Source organism: Stenella coeruleoalba (genome assembly GCF_951394435.1).
Source record: "Stenella coeruleoalba genome assembly, chromosome: 8".
Classification (NCBI taxonomy): Eukaryota; Metazoa; Chordata; class Mammalia; order Artiodactyla; family Delphinidae; genus Stenella; species Stenella coeruleoalba.
In genome coordinates, this window is record NC_137154.1 from 46,485,470 (window position 1) to 46,505,663 (window position 20,194).

The 20,194-nt window shown below is 39.3% G+C and overlaps 1 protein-coding gene across 5 annotated transcripts in view; it reads left to right on the forward strand.

Annotated features, from left to right (window-relative positions):
- Nucleotides 1-1,547: 1,547 nt before the first annotated feature.
- Nucleotides 1,548-20,194, forward strand: part of STK33 (serine/threonine kinase 33) — a 173,794-nt gene continuing 155,147 nt past the window's right edge. For 3 of the 5 annotated variants that reach the window (XM_079929179.1, XM_079929182.1, XM_079929184.1), the window contains exon 1: nt 1,548-1,846. The gene's annotated coding sequence lies outside the window, so the exon portion shown is untranslated. Of the gene's footprint in view, nt 1,847-1,906; nt 2,159-20,194 lie in introns of those variants that run through there. The other 2 variants (XM_079929186.1, XM_079929180.1) reach the window with 2 other exon arrangements.

Below are 20,194 nucleotides of genomic sequence, written 5' to 3' on the forward strand. Positions count from 1 at the left end.
TTAAATGTGTAGGTACCTGTGTACTGGGTGATAATGTAAAACATATTTCTTTTGGTGGATTATCGTCCAAAAAACTTGAAAAACCCTGGGCTGGGCAATATGGTAGGATTCTGCTACTGGGATGTAAAAAACATCATTCTTAAAATAATCCCTCCAGTAAATTCAGAGGTGTCATGCGTATCTTTTTTTAATAGCATCTCAATATAAGCAGATGGCATAAGGGTAAAGCATGACTTGGTAGAGACAATTTTGTAAGGGTGAAAAAAAGTGGTACAAACAGCTTTTTGATGGTCTGGCTTAATTCAGGATAAAACATAGCCCAGTGGTTCCCAATCTAGCTTTGTATCAAGCTCATATGAAGATCTTTTAAAAATGGTTTCATGAGATTTACTTAATCAGAATTTCTGGAAGCGTGTCCTGTGAATCTGTATTTAAACACAAAGCAAAACAAACAGAACTCCTCGGATGTCTCTGATTTATAGCAGGTTTGGAACTCACTTGACCCAGAGACTATGTAGAGGAGGGGGTCATCTGCATGCCTTTCAAACAATTCTCCGGAACTGTAGTTTCTCTCCACCAGGCTTTTCACAGGCATGAGAAAGTGGACAGTTCAAAGTTATTTCTTGGTAAGGCTGTGGAGTGTAAGACTACCTAGCTGCTGACTAAAGGCAGATCCACACACTTCACAGCTCAGTGAAGCAGATGGTAGAGTTTATCTTCTTTTGTCGGACATTGTGGCACTAACACTCATGTTTGGATAGAGGCAGGGTTGGGGGAGAGAGACAGAGAGAAAATTCTTGCAGGCTATTCCAGACCCTTGTTAGACCACAGTTCTGTACTTCTTCAAAACAAAGTCTGGCCAATACCCCAAAGTTCTAGAGTACAGGACATGGTGGGGATTATTTTTGTGTTCGAAAAATTTGCAAAACTGAAGTTACCGGTTGCTTACCACGGCCATTATGAGTTTTCAGATGAAGCTGACAGGAGGAACCCGTTGCCAAAGGTGGACTTCTACCTCTAAGCAATAGAATGAATCGACCTGCTGTACCAAGTTCTTGGCTATTAATCAAATAAATTTTAGAGGACATCTGCCTGAATAATTAGGCTAGGATCTGGAGAGTTGAGCCCACCCCTCGTCCCCCCACCCCCGCGGCAGCTGCTAGAGAGCAAGACCCGTGTCCACAGAAGCCATTACTAGTTCAGGTCAGAAATACATTAGCATACAGCTGGAGCCCGCATTTCTAGCCTCTATTGCAGGGGGGCACGCATTCAGATGGTTCCACGGAGATTTGTGGCTAAAACATATTCCTGGTAATTGTCATTTGATCTCTCAAGAGCCTTCTCAGCGCCTCCGTGGGCACAAACACCCTGCACTCCGGGGGCCTTTCCCCCAGCACTGATACTCATTTCCCTTACTTTTAGGCCAGCTCGGAACCCAATGCAGTGCGAGGCTTACAGCCCCAGCTTCAACCAGCTGGAACACGAGGCCTCGGGCCTGAGCGAGAATACTAGCCTGGACATCACCTCAGTAGTGCGATATGACTGTTATAAAGTGTAACAGGTCTGCTTCTCTGTCCCCGAGACAGGCTTCTCAGGTCCATCGCTAAGAGGAGCTGCTCGCGGGAACGCCTCCGAACGCACCTGGGAGAACCCTCCTCGCCAGCCCCGCCGCAGGGAGAAGGGCTTCGCGCCAAGCCGACGCGCTTTGTCCCAACGCGGCCCCCGTCCACCTCCCTAAGGCTGCCCCGCCGGCCGAAAAGTTTCTCCAGGTGCGGAATTCCGGACTTGGCGACCACCAGCGCGGAGTGTGCGCGCCAGTTGGGAGCCAGCCCGCCCGACGGCCTGGGTGAGTGGCCCCTGGCGTTGCGGCGCAGGGCGGACCCCGCGGAAGTGGGCGGGAGGCTCCGGGGTAAAGCCGACCTGGCCGTTGCTATGGCAACGCGCAGGCGAACGGGCAGCTGGGCCTCCGTTGACCAGTCGGCCGGTGGCCCCCGCCGTCCCTTCCTAGTGTTTCCCGGGGCCCAGACGTTGGGACCTCATTTCCCCCTGAGTCGGTGTTTGGGGTGGTCCCTGGCTGCCCGGTTCATCTCCACCTTCTCACCTCGACCCCACCTTGGGACGTGAACCTTTTTGAAATTTAAAGCGAATTTACTCTAGGGTAAGTGTAACACATCCTTAAAAGTTCTGAAGTTGCGTTGTTTTTCCTTTCTCTCTCTCTTTTTAATTTCCTAGAGCCTGGCACATAGTAGGACCTCATTATTTGGTAGTTCTTACAGCACTTAGTGTAGTTGCTTGCACACAGTGGATGGCACATTTGAGGAGATAGTATGGCGTAAGAGCAGCCTCTGTGTAGACAGGTAATTTAAGCGCTCCACCTCAGTTTCCTCATCCGTAAATGCAGACCACATTTTCTCACCAAGTGTCGTGGGCTCCAAGGAGCCTGTATGTGAGACTGCGTTGTGAACAGTAAATATCAAGCACCTGGGGTTTAGTTGTAACGGGTGTTTACATGCTGCACGTGGTTTGATTCCTCCTGTCCCATATCACCAGGCAAGGGGGACCTTCTCTTTTGTCTAACCACCAAACAGCTCCAGTATTCAACCAGAAAATGGGGTCCTGCATCGGAAGAGGGCTCTGCCAATGGAAATAAACATCAGCAGGTTTTGAACCTAAACTTTTCTTGTTTTAGGCACTCTTACAGGCTCCCCCGCTTCAAATTACAGCTGCTATGCAGATGCCTCACATATTTAAATTTCTAGCTCATGTAAATCTCTAGTGAATCACAACACCATCCATTTAGTTTGCAAGCCAGAAGTCTTGGACACTCTTTCTGTGTGGAAATCATCAAGGTCTGTTTATTTTACGTTCAAACCAAACTCAATTCCATCCACTTCTTTCTGTCTCTACTACTGTCACCCTGGACCAAGCTGCCATTGTCTCTTGCCTGGTCTCCTGTTGTAGCCTCCAAACTGGTCTAAAGGTATTCACCCTATCCTTTCAGTATTCTTGTCTGTTCTTTGCCCTGTAGCAAGACTAATCTTTTGAAAATTAAAATTTCATTACGATACCCTTCTTCTGCCCCCCTGCCGCTTAAAATCCATCAGGATTTCATATCGCTTTTAGGATAAAAGCACGACTCTTTAATGTGGCCGATAAATTGGATGGCCATATATTTTATCATATAGACCAGGATACCTTTGAGAGTAAAAGAGAGTGCTATTATTTACACTGGGACTGTTCCTAAGGCAAACTGGGACAAATGGTTACTCCACCTATAAGGTCCTGTAGCATCTACCTCCTCTCTAGCCTTATCTTACACTAGGCTCTCCTGGTTCTCTGTGTTCCAGTTACACTGACTCTGAATCCTTTGTCTCCATTTTCCCTCCTACTACAGGGCCTTTGAGCATGCTCTTCTCCTTCCAGGTATGCTCTTCCCTCTTCTCGTTAACTCTTGCTCATTCTTCACTTCTCAGATCAGATGGTTCCTCAGGAAAACTGCCACTGACCAGTCTGTCTAGGACAAGCCCCCTTAGGGTATAGGCTCTTCTGACACCAGTTATCTGTCCTTAGTAGCACTGTCCCAATTTTAATTTTGTCTGTGTGTCTGACACATAGTATGTAGTTAATAAATACTTAAATATTTTAATTATAAGAATTTCCCCATGCCATTAAACAGGCTCTCAAAATAACCATGGTGGTTAAGAGCACAGACTCCAGAGCCAAGCAGATGCATAGATTTGAATTTCAGCTCTGCCACAATTCCTTATATGAAACTCGCGGGGCTGTCTGTGCTTTAAAATTCAGAATTTTTCAGATTATAGAAAGACAACATGGTGTATAAACTGCATCCCTTCTAGTGGGGTCTGGGGCAGCACTCTGTAATCAAATGCATTAAGTTTTCTTTAGCAAGATAACTTCACTCAAAGTGGGGTAAGTAAAGACTATACATACTTTTGCTTCAGTTCAGGTCAGGTTTTGCCAACAAATGAATTTGCCACAAATTTATGAGAACACGTGGTGTTCAGAGCTTTTTGGATTTTAGAATTTCAGAAAAGGGCATGTGAGTCTGTGCCGGTGTAACCTTGAACCAATTACATAAGTTCTCTGTGCCTCCGATTTCTCAGCTGTGAAATGGAGATGATACTAACACCTACATAGCTCACAGTTTCCATTTATGTTGTTGGAGGAGTGAATGACTGAATACATGTTAACTGCTTAGGACAGTCAGTGGTCCTTAATCAGTGCTATAGAATAGTCAGCTCTTACTATATCATTTTTATTGGCTCCATAATAATCCACACTGTGGACAAAGCATAATTTATTTGCAGTTTACTTACTGTTGGATAGTTACATTTCACGTACAAAAATGTAGAGATGAATATCTTTATACTTAAATCTTTTGACTAGATATTTGATTACTGAAGATCAGTTCCTAAAAATGACATTGCAGGGTCAAAGGGCAGAGGAATGCTCTTCACACATGCTGCCACCATTAGAAAGAGATACCAGTTTACCATCCTGCTATCAGCACCTGTGTTAGCATTATTATTTTTTTAAAAAATCTTCGCAAATTTCACAGATTAAAAATAGTACCTCATTTTAACTCACATCTTCCATTATTAATGTGTTACAGCATTAAAAATCTTATTAGCTGTTAGATTGCCTGCGCAAGCTCTTTGATGGTTTTTATATTGGAGTCTCAGTTTTTTTCTTAATTGTTTAATTGTTTGATTTCTGCCTCCCTAGCGCAGGCAGAAGCCAATATGTTGGGCTTTGGCTGGAATTAGTTGGATAAGGTATCCCTGGAGCCTGGGGTGAGTTGTTACTTGCCTGCAGGTTACAGAGCAATGTAGAAAGCAGTGTTTCAGAGGCTGGATCTTGGGGAAAATCTGAAATCAAGATCAGGCTGTTTATCTGAATCTCCTGGCTAACAGGGCTGAGAAGAAAAAGGGCATCCGGGTAGGAGGCAAAGGACTAAGGCAGAAGAAAGGCACAGTGATCATGAAAGCTGGGAGAAAGAAGCTGTAACCTCTTTTTTTTTGTAGGGACCTAGCAATTTCTTGTACGGATGAGGAGGGGAATGCGGGACAGGGTAGGGGGCACTTGTCTTGGCCAGACGCTGATTTGTGTGAACTTTTTATAGAGTAAGAATATTATCCCTTGCTTGTCATATTGGGGCATTTCTCCTACAATTACCTTTTCTTTTAATTTATGATGGCTTTTCATTTATAGAAATTAAAACAATTTTATGTTGTTTACTTGTTAACCTTTTCTTTTTTGATTCATTGCTTTTTATGCTTAGAAAGTCTTTTTCATGCAGAGACCAGTTAACAAACTACATTTTCTTTAAAAATGTTATTTTGTGATGTCAGCAAATCAAGGAAGAGTTAATGAAAGTGAGAGAGAGTTGAGTAGTGTGATTTCCAATAAAAAACCTAAAAGATGATGATGTAAAGGGTGATACTCATGTCATCTTTATGTCTCCTTGAAGATAGAAGAAAAGAGCTTATACTGCTGTAAAAGAAACTGACGAAGACTTTTTCTGACAGTCTGTCATAGATCGTGAACTTGTAGAATGGTATCCTTAGAGACTTTCAGAAGTGTCCTGAAAGAGGAAAAGATGTGATCTCTGAAGAGATTTTCTACTTCTTTTACCCATCTGATGATTCTATATAGTATTTCAAGCACCCACAGTTGTTACATTCTGAGAAATTAATCCCCTGTTTTTAAAAGAGGCTTAAAAAAGGGAAAATGTAATGTAGAATTAATTGCTGACCTTCTAGGCATTGGTAAGTTAGTGTGCTTTAATATGTGCTTCAGAAAGAACTTCCCTTCCTACTGAGCTCCAATAGGGATCAGTGAGGTGAATTGTGTTTTGCTTGATCTGTCTTAGGGTTCCAGAATGTGAAGAGTAAACAACTTATTATTAAACTGTATCAATATATCTTTTTCTTAGTTTATTAACTAAAATAAATCTTAGGGTGCATGAAAGATTAACCACGTCACAAATTTCTGCAGTTTTATTAACCCGAAGTTGTTTTATTTCAGGAAGGTTTGTAAGATGAGAGGCAGTAACTTTTAGAATTAATCAGAATATCCTTTCTACTTATGATAGACTAATTATCTTTCTTAATAACCATTGACTTTTCAGTTTGACTCTCAATAAGGGTGTGGTATAACATCAGGAATAAAGCAAGAAAAAAACAACTTTATTAATGAAGATAAGTTGATTTAGAAATACTGCTACTGTTTGCCTTAGTATTTGATCTAAGTTATGTAGTAGATATTATTAACTATATAAACGTTATTCAACAAGTATTTATTGGGTGCCTACGATGTTCCAGGCATAGTTCTATAATATTGTCTTATGTTTTTACTTTTACATTGTATGTGTACAAAGTTTGCTTGTGATTCAATATTCTTGACATGAACTGTGTTCACCTGGAAAAACTGGTCATTTGGACTCACACATTCATTCAGAGAATCTGAGAAAAGCCTTATGGAAGATGTTCATCCAGTCTCTAAGGTTGAGATGCTGGTAATTGAAAGTTCTACTCTGTTACTTTGTCGTTATCATGGTGGAATGCTTGTCTGCAGTGACAGAGCTTGCTGGGAGAGAATCCATTTACCATTTACCAAAGGCAGGGCGTCTGAGGCTCAGTTTCTTATACTTGAATTCTTTCAAGTCTGTTTGCTGTCAGCAAATCTAACATAGAGGCTCTTATATCTGCTCCAGGGAGCTCAGCTTACAACCAGCTGAGATATTGGGAAGAAAGCAAATATTTATCCTTGGACGTTTTTCATGGAATCAAATTAATTTTTCCTCTCAATCTTCTTTATGTTGCTGTGCAGTTTATGGCAATAAAATGCAATACTTCTCATATTTGTTATTATGAAAGTAAACACCAATGTCCAGCAGTGATTTTCAAGTTAACTTAATTGCTTTTCTGTTTTATCTCTTTGATGGTACATGTTATAATGTGTACACTTAGCTCATTTTTATACTTGCAGCTCACCTTTTTTTATTGAGATATAATTAACATACCATATAATTCATCCTTTTAAAGTGTAAAATTAAGTTTTCAGTATATCACAAGGTTTTGCAATCATCACCACTATCTAATTCTAGAATGTTTCATTGCCCCCAAAAAAGAAACCCCACATCCGTTAGCAGTCATTCTTCATCTCCCCTCCCCCAGCCCCTGGCAAACACTAATCTACTTTCTTTGCCTATGGATTTGCCTATTATTATGGACATTTTATATAAATGGAATCATACAGTACGGGCCCTTTTGCATGTGGCTTCTTTCACTTAGCATGATGTTTTCAAGCATCATTTCTGTTGTAGTATGTGTTAGTCCTTCATTCTTTTCTGTAAACAAATAAAATTCTATCATATGGATATACCACATTGTTTTTATCCGTTCCTCAGTAGATGGCAATTTTGGTTGTTTCTTCTTTTTCTTTTTTGCTGTTATGAATGATGCCGCTATGAATATTTGTGTGTAAGTTTTTGTGTGAACATATCTTTTCATTTCTCTTGAGTATATATCTAGGAGTAGAATTGCTGGTCATACAGTAACTCTATGTGTGACTTTTTGAAGACTGCCAAACTGTTCTCCAAAGTGGTTGCACCATTCCCATCAGTAATGTATGAGGAGTCTTCCCATACCATCCCCAACCCTTTGTTATTGTCTATCATTTTGATTATAGCCATCTGAGTAGGTGTGAAGTGGTACCTCATTATACTTTTGATTTGCATTTTCCTGATGACTAATGATGTTGAACATCTTTGGCCATTTGTATATCTTCTTCGGAGAAGTATTATTTAACTCCTTTATTTTTTTAATTTGGATTCTCTTTTTATTCTTGAGTTGGAAGAGTTCTTTATATGTTCTGGATATTAGACCCTTATCAGACATATCATTTGCAGACATTTCCTCCCATTCTGTAGGTTGTCTTTTTGCTTGCTTGGTAGGATCTTTTTTTTTTTTTTTTTTGGCCTCCTCGCCCTGTGGCATGTGGGATCTTAGTTTCCCGACCAGGGATTGAACCCATGCGCCTTGTAATGGAAGCACGGAGTCTTAACCACTAGACTGCTAGGAAAGTCCCTGGTAGTGTCCTTTGAGGAACAAAAGTTTTAATTTTATGAAGTTCAATATATCTGTTTTTACTTTGGTCGTTTGGCTTTAGATGACATACCTAAAAAACTATTGCCTAATTCAAGGTCAGATTTACTCATATGTTTTTTTCCTAAGAGTTTTGTGGTTTTAGCTCTAGTATTTAGGCCTTGATCCATTTTGAGTTAATTTTTATATATGTGTGATGTAGGTGTCCAAATTAATTCTTTTGCTTGAGGATAACCAGTTGTCCCAGGACCATTTGTTGTATACCTCACGTTATTTGTTTAAGTCAACTTGTGAGTCATGTTTTGGGGAAACAAAATTTGGCTGATTCCTTGTCACCTCAGTTAGATGCCACCATCCTACAGAAGACATTCTAGGCAAAGAAATACCTGTATTGCTAGTTAGGACTTTGGTTACCATTTGTATGTAGGCTTATAACTTGGTGAATAGGCTTGCAGGGGATGTGTAAGCTTCAGGGCTGCTTCCCCCTCTAATCTAAGGCCCCTCAAGTAGACCCACATAGCTCTCTCCTTGCCGTCATTCCTCTGAATTATAACTTGATTGCCACTTGACCTGTTGGGGAACGGGAAGAGTAAAAGAGGCGTTGGAGAGGCCCTTTGTAAGCTGGAGAGGTCCTACAATTTTCCTTCCAGACTCATGGGAGGAACATGGGAAGAGTTGTGAACCTTTCGACAAGGAAAAGAGGGGTATTCTCAAGGGAAGGTAGAGCTTTTTCACCTCTTCATACTTCCCATTGAAAGCTCTACCCTCTGGAATCATGACCTGATTGAGCCTCGGCTTGTTTCAGAACTCCTTTTCCTTGGAATGGAGTGATAGGGAAGGGAGAATTGTGTTTCTCCCAGGGATTCATGTGTGCAGTGTGGGAAAAGATTAGGATTGGGGTCAGGTTCACCTGAGTTCAAATTTTGTCTCTGCATCTCTATCTTTGGTTTCTTTATCTGTAAAATGGGGATTATAATCCCAATTTCCCAGGATTATTATGAAAAGCAAATCAAATATCATATATAAAGTGCCTAACAAATTTGTAGCTCCTCAATAAATGCTAGTTTCCCTTTTCTCTTTTCCAAATCTTCTGGGAAATTTGTATAAGTACAGTTTTTTAAAACTCCTTAGAATCTTAGCACTGGAAGGGACCTTCATACTCATGACTATATCACTTTGCTGAATCTGTCAAAGCTCTTTTCATGTTTATTCACTTGATTTATTCAGTTGGTTTTCATTGGTCACTTCGTGTGTTTCAGGCACTGTTCTCTGTATGTCTGTCATTAGTCAGTAGAGAAGAGATAAAAGGCATACATGAGACAAAGCCTGGCACATGATTGTCACCTTACTTATCCTACTTCCCTATGTTTGATTCATTCACTTACTAAATTAAGAGCCAGACTATGCTAGATTCTTGGAATATGAAGATACAGTCTTTGACAGCTTACAGTCTGTTTTGGAGGGGAGCAAACCAAGAAATGATCATATCCCATGGGAGGTGCTGGAAGAGACACATGGATTGGTGCTATCGGAGCTGGAGGAGAGTACTCCCTGGTCTGCTTGGGGCAGTCAAGGGAGGATGAGCAGAAGGGGAAAGGAATCTGAGGCCGGATGAACAGCAGGCCCAAAAGCCTGGAGGTGGGGAAGAGTGTAGGTCTTTAAGGAAGCTGATATCCAGGGGAATAGTAGAAGACAATGACTGACAGGCCAGCAGTGCCCAGCTTTACAAAGAGCCTGTTATGCTGGGCTGAGATTTGAGGTCAGTTTGGATGGAGAAGACAGAAGCATAATTTGTAGTTAAGAATTAACAACTGTCTTGGCTTTATTCTTCTTATGTTAAGCCTAGCTTAAAAAATTCCTTTTCTTTGTCTTTTGTCTTTAGCATTTCCCCCAAGCATCTAATATTTTGGGCTTTTGCCATCTTGCTTCTCTTGTTATAGCATCCTGCCACTTTAATATCATCCTAGGTTACTTGCCTGTCTACTTTGGGATTATGACCTTATCCTCATGGAGGGCTCCCGCTGTGGCTATATACTCTCTGGAGGAGTCTCTGTCCTGTTTGCCCCAGGGCTTAGTCAGAAACAGGAAAGACCCATTAGGTTGGCTGAGACCTAGTGGAGAGAGCGCTATTGGAGAAAGGCCAGGTATAGGGGAAGGCCCCTGAACTGGAGGTGCTGTCCCCTGGTGTTTCTGATGTTGGCATAGTCATAGCCTCTCTTCTGATCTTCTTCCATAGTCACTTACTGAGTGGCTCTGCGCCAGGGCTGTGGCTCTCAGGTCCCTCCTGCTTGACTTATGCAGAGTAACTGAGGGGTTGAAGAGTGGGGCTCAAGAGGCTTCATCTTGTTGGGGGCAGCCTCCTCCCGATAGCCACTCATTTATCCCCTCAAGACACAGTCTGAGCTGGCCCGTCAGACATGAAAGAACATGTCTGAATTTCCAGAGGTCACTTATATAGGACTTTGTTCTGAGATCCTCCCTATATTATAAGTCATTGAAGGAACTGGCCTTGGAAAGAAGATTGGTTAGGGCGGGAAAGGAGGGTATGACAGCTTCTTTCAAGTATTTGAAGGGTTGTTCAAGTATAGAAGACAAGGTACCAGATTTTGGTCTTTAATTTTGGTCCTCCTTCTTACTAGCATTTTTTTTCCATCTAAATTCCTTTCAGCCTAAAATAATTCTGTGATTCAATAAATGAAGCAGGCAGTGACTATACTGATTAGATCAATAGATTCTGGAGGCAGATTGAGTGGCAGTGTTTTAGCTTTCTGAGCTCAGCCACTAGTGAATTGAAATGGTAATAGCTGTATTTATTATACTCAGAATTGAATAAGTAATTAATAAGCCATTCCTTAGCCCCATATTATCTCTGTTTTACAGACTAATTTTTTTCAATAGGATTTTCTTAATTGTATCAAATGTTTCATTCCTAGAATGCTTAACATGTCTGATTCGTATAATCTCCAGGGAAACTAAACAGTCTTAATTACATCCAGTATTTTGATTTCATTTGATTCTTTCGATGAGATTAAAAGTAATTTATTTTAAAGGCTATGACTATATATAACCGTGCTTATTGCAAATTTAGAAAGTTTTGGTCATATTACTTTAGCATTACCAGTTCTCAGGTAATTTAGGTTGTGGACTTAGTGTGGTTTAATTTCTTTCAGAATGAATAGCTTGATGACACTCTATTTTAAACTCCCCCCGCCACTTTTCTCATCACTGTTTTTGGATAGCATTGATTTATATTTTCTGTTTATCTAGCCATTTCCATTGTATACGTTAAGACTTGCTCCCTAGGAAGCAGAGGGTTCTTTGGTTTGACTCTTTCCCAAATATCTATTTCCTAGTGAATAAATGTTGGTAATAATTTGTGGAGTATGATTTTTAGTTCTAGATGCCGTTTTTTAATAGAGATACTGGCAAATTGAATTTCACCAAGAGGAGACTGAAGTGCCTGGGATGATTAAGGGTCTTTAAATGATACGAAGGACAGCTTAGGGTATTGGGGATGTAGAAAAGATGCCTAGCCTCTAGGAAATATGACCAGGGGGAACATGTTCATTTCCTTCATATCTAGAACACAGAGACCTGTTAAAGATGGGCTAGGAATATCTGTAAGAACAGACTAGGTACTACCTGACAGGAGGATTTATAGGGAGATAATTTTGGCTTGATATGAGGAGAAACATCCTGTCACTGGAGTCTGATGAAATGAGCTTCTTGGGGAAAGTAAAGAATGGGCTCCCTGTCGTTGGAAAACTTACAACAGTGTCCATGTCAGCATCCATTAGATCTATGAAAGAAATTCCGTGCTGTATCAGATGTCCTTTGATGTTCTTTCCAATTCCAGGATTCTGTGATTGCCTGATACTATGACATGGCTACTTCTCCATTCTAGATTTTGCTTCAGTGATTTATATGATTGATTTTAGATTCATGATCATACCATAGCCAAGAAGACATGGTGGATAAAAGCTGCCTGACATTAAATTGCTTTTGTAGATAATTCACAAAGTGGATATATATCTCCTGCGCATGTATACTTATACACATATTCATACATCTGTTTTGTATAATTGAGTGTTACTATACTTTCATAGTTTTGTCCTGTGTTCCTACTGTTGTAAAGCATATCAAGCTATATGCTGTAGAGACTTCTGAGTCTCATAAGAACATTTTGTTTTTTGAACACTTATTTATCAAACTGATTTAAAAAATACAGTTGTTAAGTCTTCAAAATAAAGCCAAAAAAAAGAGCTTTTGTGGAAGTGGGAATTAAAAACTGGTGATTTTATTGTGAGAATATTTGAGAAAGATCTATAAATAAAATAGTATGGATGTTCAATTAGTGTCTTAGATATTTAAGAATAGGAAGTAGGAGCACTATAGTCATTTTGGAAAATTGTGTTTTCAGACTCCCTTACTGATTGGATTTTTGAGTGCAGTATTAGTGGTTTCAAATGGAATCACAATGCATTGCAATTCTGACCTGGGGTAATAGATATGGAGGTAAAATGAAATCCATCTTCCTGAAGAAATACTGGTTTTAGGATATGATTAAACTGATTTTAAAATAAAGTATTAAGTGCAAACCACTAAGATTTCAAAAAATACTTACAGGCCCCGTGAAAGAAGATTTAATGCATTTAGCTTTCAAACAGTTTGCTCATTGTGGATGAACTGCCTTTAAATTGATGTGAGTTATCATGCCAATAAATTAATAAAAAAGGGGAAGTTACATATCTTCTGTCTGGAATGAGCTCAGCCTTCAGGGACAGATGGTTCTCTTTCGGAATAGACCTTCTTCTGAAGTGATAAGGCTCCATCTAAGTGTTGGGTTTCTTTTCCAAAGTCTTTAGAGAAGTCTGTTTTCTGGGCTGAACCTAAGCACAACGTGGATGCTGTTAAAGCTTTGATTTGGTATTATGAAAAAGAAAGTCACTGTGCTGGGAGAGTTTCCCTGGTGGGAAAGATACAAGTTTTATAGGACTTTTAGAATTCTTTTGTACTTTTCATTGCATATGTGATGATAGCAGATTACATCTCTCTTCCACGAACTCTTACACAGCCCAGGCTATTGGTATTAGAGTATATGGGGAATGTCTTTAAGTTTATTGGGGAGCGAGGTAAATTCTTGGCATCTTGGGGAATGAACAGATTGTCTGACTCTGTTAAAAGCAAATCTTCCACATGATAGTCTTTTCTTCTAACTCCAGCCTGCATACTGTGTAATGTAAATAGTGATATTTAATGTTGAAATAATGATTTTTCAAATATTTGAGTATCTGTTACAAACACTGAACAAATGAATTTTTCACTTCATGTTTGAACATTTTAGAGTCATGTCACTAAGTGAAAATATGACAATGAATTTCTGTTGAGAATATCTAACATTTTTCTCTCCCCCAATAGTAAAACATCCTCATGCATCTTTCTCAAAATATTAATAATATTGGTCATGGACAACCATTTTTGAAGTGTTTGAATCACTTTGACTTCTTAGACACTGAGTGGGGCATGGAACAATTTTTTTATTTTTCTCTTCCCACTTCTCCTCTTCCCCCCTCCTCTTCCTCCTTTTTTTTGGGGGGGGGGCGGGCTCTGTGCTTCTACATAGGCTACATAAAGAAGTCTACATGGAGCTCCTTACTCTGTAAGCTTTCTTGTAGACTGCCATTGGATGAGAATGAGTAGTCCTTATTTCTGTTATTAATTAATATTAAAGTTCACTGAATTATCTGCATGTTAACTTTTAGAAATTTAACTTCTTTCAGGCTTCTTTTCCTTACATCTGTGGGAGTTCTCTACCACTTCAACGACTACCTTTCGACATACTTGAATAAATAGATTGCTCTTTCTCTCCCTTTCTCTTCCTTCCTTTTTCTCCTTTCCACAAACACCAAAAACCTACTATGTGCAGTGATAGCCTTAAAGATACAATGATGACAGATACACCTCTGTCTTCCTGAGAGTCTGGTGGAGGAGAGGTACTTAAGTAATACGATAGAGTGTGATAAAAGTAATACCAGAGCTGTGTATAAATTGCTCCCAGGTACAGAGGATGGAGAATCTTACTTTGTGTATGGAGGTGGGAAAAATAAGAGAATTGAAAATTGACTGTTAAGGTAGAGGTGAGATTGAATATTTATTAATTTTTTACTTGTCAGTGTGCTTAATCTGCATGGATTTTAGGCGTTGATTTTCCAGTTCATTGTGGTAGAACTTACAGTTGGCCAGGAAACTGAAGCATGTATTTTATATTTTTAAAAGATTTCCTATGATAGATTTTTTTTTTTTTTTTTTTTTTTTTTTTGGTTTCCAGAGGCTTAGCAGGAGATGTATTGTTGCTCATGATTTCTTGCCTCTGTATTACTGGAAACTATTTCTACCTATATTCTTCAGAGAGGTCTCTTTTGCTGTTTCCCAAAGGTTCTGACCTGGTCACTGGACAGTCATAATGATTAGATTCTATGTCATATTGAGTGTCTCTGTAAGACTTTCAACTTCTGTATTTATTAGTATTTTATTTACTTGATTTACTTTAGTTTAAAAAAATCCTTCCACTTAATGTTGCTTGCAAAATATTCATGAACCTGCTGGAGCCCCATTTGTGATATTAATTTATTCAACAGATACTTAATGAAGCACCTGCCACGTGGCAGGCATTGTGGTGAGCATTAGGATAAAAGAAAGATGTGGTCTTTACCTTTGTACAGCTTATAGTTTGATGGGGGAATATAGATAAGCAAATAGGCAGTTGAGAAAAATGCTCTGATAGGGGAAATATATGGTACTGCTTGAATCATAGGAAGGGCACCTAATCCAGATTTGGGGGCCAGGAGATGTGTTTTTTGGATGAAGCGGCATCTAAATTAAGACTGAAGGGTAGGTAGCAATTATCCAGGTAAGAGGTAGAGTGATGGGGCATGGTGTTTCAAGCAGAGGACATAATATATCTAAAATCCTGGACCTGAGAGGTGTGGGACCTGAAAGAATTTTAGGAATGGAAGGAGTGATGACAGGAGCCTAGATGGCGGGGTGGGAAGGTAGATAAGAATGACACTTGAGACCATATCACACATATCACATTGGGCTCTTTAAGCCATGTTAAAAAAAATCTAGACTTTAATTCAAAGTAATAGGGAATGATTGAAGGGCTTTAAGTAGGAGAACGGCATACATAGATACACATTTTAGAAAAATCATTTTGACTGCAGTTTGGAGAATATATTGGAGAGGGCTAGAAATAAAGAGATCAATTAACTGGAGGCCGATATAGTAATCTAGGTAAGAGGTATTGCAGTTGTACAGTAGGGAAGTAGCCATAGGCACAACGTGACTAAAACTTTAAGTGGGATGGAGACTCAGATTGATTGGACATTGGACTGTTTTGATTTTCTGTCTTGATGAAAAACTTTTGGATTTTACACCACTGTGGAACAAATACCTTATGACATTAAAAAAAAAAAAATGCTTCTGTTGGAAATAGTAGTGTATACTATAAAGTGTACCAGACATTATTCTAAGCACTTTATATTAATTCTTTTGCACTTTATAATGATCCTATGATATAGCTACTAGTATTTTCTCAGCTGGACAGATGAGAAAAATGAGACATAAGTTCAGTAATATGCCCAAGGGCAGAGAGCTGGTAAGTGCCTAAGCTGGGATTTGAACCATGCTATTTTGGTGCCTGGGTCAGACCTCTCAGTCACTGCTCTCCAATCCTGGAAGTCTGGGGGACTAGGCATGGGCCCTCTTCTCCAGTTCTCTCTGTTCTCCTACTCTACATCCTTTCTGAAGAGAAGCGGATTCATTCTATAGATAGTTAGAGGTAGAAGCAGGATTGGTGGATTTAGGGAGAGGGAGGAGAGTAGCATCACTCTTAGATGTATGGTTTCCCATGTGGGTGACGGTGGGACAATTCACTGAACTAGGGGTCCCAGGAGGTGGAGGTGGAAGAGCAAGTCCAGGCAAGGGTTGAGGGTGGAGGAACGAGGCAAGGTAGTTACTGCCGTGAATATGTTACTGCTGTGAACATGTTGAATTTGAGGTGCTTGTAGGTCATCCTTGTAGATACAATCAGTGTGGGCCTAAGTTGTTTGCTATGGCAGTAGATAGAATTCAGAGACCTGGGGCTACCAGATCCAGGGAAGCTTCTGTGAACAAAGTCTTGGTTGGCATAGGTAAGAGCCTTCTAGGTAAGGGAAGAACAGTATGCTTGATGACGTCCTGGTAAGAGACACACTTCCTGTCAAGACTGTAGGTGAAATGAGTGCTGAAAAGAGAAGATCTGAAATCTAGGCATTTTTATTTTTTCTTGTAAAGCATGTGGCCTTTGGCACGTCACTCCTCTTCTTTGGCTTTCATTTAATTAATTTATTATTTAAAAATCATTTAGGGGCTTCCCTGGTGGCGCAGTGGTTGAGAGTCCGCCTGCCGATGCAGGGGACACGGGTTCGTGCCCCGGTCTAGGAAGATCCCACATGCCGCGGAGCGGCTGGGCCTGTGAGCCATGGCCGCTGAGCCTGCGCGTCCGGAGCCTGTGCTCTGCAACGGGAGAGGCCACCAGCAGTGAGAAGCCCGCGTACTGCAAAAAAATAAAATAAAATAAAAAAATAAAAAAAATTAAAAAATAAAAATCATTTAAATTCATATTTAATAGGTTACTCTTCAACTAAAAATGTTTATCTACAAAAGAGGAACAAAAATGCCTGCTCTGCTTGTTTCATAGTTGTTGAAAAATTAGAATGTCCTTTAATGGACCTTCTGTTTCCAAGATGCAATTCCAGGAATTGAGCTAAAGTGTTTGAAAATACTTTACAAACAGTAAAGTGGGAATACAGATACAAATTGATGGCATTTGGTATTTAGTAGAGTAGAGATTATATGGATATGTCTGTATATAGTGGCAAATGTGCAGGGGCTTCTAACTGACTTTCTTATGAAATTCAAAGTCTTTAGCTAATACTTCCGTGTCTGGGCCAATCTCTAGTGGTTATACAATGGACATAAATGGTTGGATGCTGTATCTTTTTGAAAGAGGAACTAACAAAATTTGCTCACTGAGAATAAGAGAAAAAATGATTGATGATCTTTGTGACTTTCAAGTCTGCAGTACCATTTAAATAGAACATTGAATAATAATAGTTTCCAGGAACTGTGCTAAGTGATTTATATACTTGATTTGCTCTGATTCTCACAGTAACTGTCATTACCCCCATTTTACAGATGAGGAAACTGGGGCTTGGAGAACTTGCCTAAGGTCACACACTAGTTAATGGTAGAGCTGGGACTTAAACTCAGGTCTTTTTATCTACAGAGCCTCTGCGTGTAACTGCCACACTATATATTCTTTTAAAGTTTAATTATTTTTTGAATAGATAATAATTGTGTTTGGTACATAATTTAAAAATAGAAGGGTATATAGTGAAAAAGTCTTCCTTTTGTCCCTGTCCTCTTGACACTTATTTCCCTACAATGACTATCCTTTCAGAGATGTATGAGTCTGTATAAATTAAATATATAAAATATACATATATAATAACATTTAGTATATTATATATAAATATATTTAGTGTATAACATTTAGTATATTATATATAAATATAATTTCACCCCTCTTTTATACCTTGATTTTTTTTGCCTAACAATATCTAGGAGATTGTTCCAGTTAAAAAAAAGTCTTTTCATTTTTCAGTTGTTGCATAGTATTCCATTGTATGGATGTACCACCAGTGCTTTATCAAAGGGCATTTGAATGTTTCCAATATTTTGCTAGCAATGCTATAATAAATAACTTGAATTTAGGTTATTTTGTACATGTGTGAGTCCACTGTGCCTGATAAACAAGAACCGAAGGGATTGCTCTGAATATGGTGAAATTCACTACAGGAAGAGCTCTATTTATTACTAATATGGAAGTTTTTAAAATTCCAAGTACAGGTGTATGATAAATCAACAAATATGTGAGTGCTTTTCCATCAGCAGGGCTCTACGTCAAGCACTGCAATCATATATATGTAAAAGCTTGCAGATTTCAAAAAAAAAATGAGAAAAGAGAAGGTTATGGCATAGTTGACAGACTTAGAGTGAGAAACGTCTGCATGTGAGCAGTCATTTACTCAACAGAGTGAGACTTTGATTCCTAAAGAAAAGTGGCTCATTACTGCATAGAAAGACTTCCCTGGAGAAGCAGTGATGCATTTGACCTTTATGATTATGGTAGGATTATGGTATGATTCTTGTTCAAGAAATTTGCCATATAAAAATGGCTGTAATGGGTCTGTTGCCATTGAGTATATCCAGAAAATGGGCAAAAGGGAATTTTAAAGATTCGTATGTGAAATGAACAGAACTAAAGTAAGCTTGTGTGGAAAGACCTGCAGAGCTGTCAGATGGAGAGGCGTGCGAGTGGAATACATACTCACATCTTCATAGCTTCTGCACTGGTAGAATAGAAAGTGACTAGGGGACTTCGCTGGTGGTGCAGTGGTTAAGAATCCGCCTGCCAATGCAGGGGACACCGGTTCAAGCCCTGGTCCAGGAAGATCCCACATGCTGCGGAGCAACTAAGCCAGTGCACTACAACTACTGAGCCTGTACTCTAGAGCCTGCAAGCCGCAACTACAGAGCCCGAGTGCCACAACAACTGAAGCCTGTGCACCTAGAGCCCGTGCTCTGCAACAAGAGCAGATGAGAAGCTCACACACTGCAACAAAGAGTTGCACACTGTAACTGCAATGAGAAGCTCGCGCACTGCAACAAAGAGTAGCCCCCGCTTGCCACAACTAGAGAAAGCCCGCGCGCAGCAACAAAGACCCAAAGCAGCCCCCCCCCGCGAAAAAGTGACTATGAAGATAAACAATAATGTTACACAGTACTTTTATTTTTCTGTTACTGAGTAGGCAATCACTATTTTTCAGGAGTGGTACTAGATATTTTAAAATAATCATGAAGAATATAGAAATATATTAATATGCCCAGATAAACAAGTTTAAGGAGGGTGACATGGTAGAATCAGGAAACATATCTAAGATTATTCTGCTTGTAGCGCATGATAAATAGTAAATAATAAATGAAGTTTGTGAAAAGTCATATAGGCTTTTGAAATTAGAGGCAAGACTGAGTTTGATTTGCTCTGTAATATTCTAATTTATTAATTATGCATTGGAATATCTTTGTTGATTTCTCTTTCTGGCTGTTTTCTGTTTCTTAGCTATTAGCTCTAGAATCTATAGTTAATGAACTTTAGAATGCAGACTAAAGTCACTTTAATTGTTGAAAAAATTAAAATCTCTTATCCAGAAATATAACTTAGTTTATTTGTATTGTGTTTCATAGATAATTATTGCATGTAACAGAGTGATGCTATCATATTTTTGTAGTTGTATCATGTAAGCTATTATAGTACTCTCTGTTAACTCTGTACTAGATTTTTTGGGCTCCTGTCCTCCTGCATTTTCTAAATGAATCTTCCTGTCCTACAGCCTCTGTTCTGACACATCTGAGTTCTTGGCATAGCCAACTGTCCTCCCTGAAAGTGTGATTAGACCAGAGATGGCTAATTGATTTGATACTTAGGTTTTCCAGCAGTGTATGACCTGTGTTCCTTGGTATGTAAAGGTGAAATGATCAGATATTCTCATTTTTATAACACTTGACTGTCAATATCTAAGGACCTCTCTTATTTCCCACACTTTTTCAAAGTCTATCAGTATTGGCTCTGAGGTTACACCTGCAGCTTTTCTTTAGCGTATAGCTCAGGGGGGCCTAGAGTGGCTATACCCTTCTTTTTATCTGTCTGCATCTTCACCTCTCACTTTGTATGTTCTGCACATTCTCTTTGCTAGAGAAGGAAGAAACAAAATAGGAATTAACAAATTTTATGATGTGATACAATATATCTTATTACTATTTCATTCTTTTATGGGTTGTGACACTTCTGTGGAATGCTTATATTTATATTTAGTCTGATATAACAAATGAATACATTTATAAAATAACCATTAAATCAGCTATTGTTATAAAGTTACTATGTCTCTGAGTCAGGCATTGGT